We start from the raw sequence: 2,089 nt of genomic DNA on the forward strand, positions 1-2,089 counted from the left end.
TGATAGATGAAAACTGTATCTGATTTTTAGAAACAGAGGTATAAGGGGAAATTTCAGTTAGCTTTCAGCTGCAGCCTGCCTGCAGCCCATTTAATCCAGTAGCTGCTATTTCATTAGGATAACCTCTGAGAGGATTAGCCTGTATGAGCCTGTACAATGGCCAGGAGTGGCACTTGGTGCCGTGGTGCTGCCTGCCAGTGAAGGCAGAGTGACCACAGCTGGGGCGGGTTTCCAGGGCACCCTGGGTGCCAGGGCTGCCGTCTTGGCATGGAGCACATCGGGCTTCCCTTTGTCTCCACAGGGGCTGCACGCTGCCAGCATCACTCCAGGATGAAAAGCCTGGTACTGGGCCCTCCACAGAATGTGGTAGCTGAGTAAATGGTTGGGAGGCACCTGCTCACTCCTTTTGCATCCCTGCTCCACTGAGGACAGGTGTCTCCTCTTGTTCCTCTCTTCCCTCCCACATCTGTCCCCTTTTTTTCCCCTGTTAAATTTGATTTAATCCTTCCAATATTTATCCCAGATTTTGGGGATTTGTTATAGATGGGAACGAAAAGACAGCTTTCCAATTGCAGCTAAGCGAGGTGGAGAGCAGGGAAAGGGTAATTTACTGGGAGCCACTGTGAGAGTGCTGGGCAGGCAGCTGAGAAGCCTCTGTGTGTGCACAGACCAAGTCCTGCCTGAACTGTGTGGATGTGCATTTTGCAACAAAAATCTCTTTGCAAGTCCCGAGCTAGATGTTTTGCTCCCTGGGCATTTAGGTGGATTTCTCCTGACATGATTAAAATTTGATCCAACATCTTCAAGCCTAATCCCTGTAACTGTTTGAAGCCACTGCATTTTGTTCTCCCTGAGTCTATTCCACACTCTTTTGGACAGATGTAAGCTCGCTGCACTTCTGAACAATATTTCTGCTTCTTTGATGTGTCAGAAAGCGGCTGTTAAAGCTGATGAAGTGGCTGGCCCAAAGTCACAGGGAACCTGAGGCTAGGACCCAGTTTTACTCCTGCCATGTTGCTCTTCTGTTCCTCTTGTACAGGAGAGCAGAGGGCCCCACAGACAGGAGGCTCCTTGCTCCTGTACCAGCAGCACTGCATCCTTGTCCTCAGTCTAACCAAGTCACTGAGCCAGCCATTGCTCCATCCCCTCCAGACTGTTGGTGGCCATTTGGTGCCTCACCAAGGGCACAGAGACAGCATCTGGCCACTGGTGTAGATGGGAGTAAATTTTCAAAAGAGAGATGGAGGAACGTAAAAGACATAGTGGCATTTCTTTGTCAGCGGTAGTTGACAAACTGTGAGGAGGACTGAGGTTTTGAAGGGCACTCAAGTCATTGGGTTGTGGTTATCTTTTGGGACATGGTGATAAAATGGGTAGCAGAGGGAACTCTGATAAACTGCCTTGCATGGGCATCATGACAGGTCACCTGTGGGGATGAAAAGCAAATAAGTGCTGAGGGGTAAAACTGGGCAAGGAGACACTCATGAATTCTGAGAACAAAGTGAGAAAGACAGGCTTTGAAGAACAAATATACTGATAGTTTAAATCTGTCCAAGCTGGGAGGTAAAGCCCTTTCACAGACTTTAACAGCTCCTCCAAAATTCAGTCTACTAGAACAGAAGGGACTTTCATTTTCATGCAAAATTAGTAAGTAGCTGAGTAATCCTCTGTTTCCTGTACTCTTTTCTATTTTGAGGTGAACAGTGGTAAAGCTCAAGAGGGAAAGTTTTCAATTAAGTAATTGTTCTATTAATTGCAATGCACATTTAAGTGCCAGGGGCTGGTGCTGACTGCATAGAGTTGCAAAAGTTCAATGGGTAAGAGGACCTGTACAATAAAAGTTACTGATGAAAATGTAACTTTTCGTGTCTTCTGCAGCACCGTGTAAATTAGATATAAGAGAACAACATTATTTCTCACAAAATATTCCTGTCAAGATATTGCTCCTTGTAAATTATCAGACAAGGTGACAAATGGATGCTTGTGTTGCTAAGGCAGGCTTCACAGGTCCTGCTCAATGAGAGATTACTCTGAAACATCTTGACATGTTTGGGCTGTTTCAGGTTTTTTGCATCTTGTGCAGTGAAGG

This window comes from Sylvia atricapilla, chromosome 1 (genome assembly GCF_009819655.1).
Source record: "Sylvia atricapilla isolate bSylAtr1 chromosome 1, bSylAtr1.pri, whole genome shotgun sequence".
Taxonomy (NCBI): Eukaryota; Metazoa; Chordata; class Aves; order Passeriformes; family Sylviidae; genus Sylvia; species Sylvia atricapilla.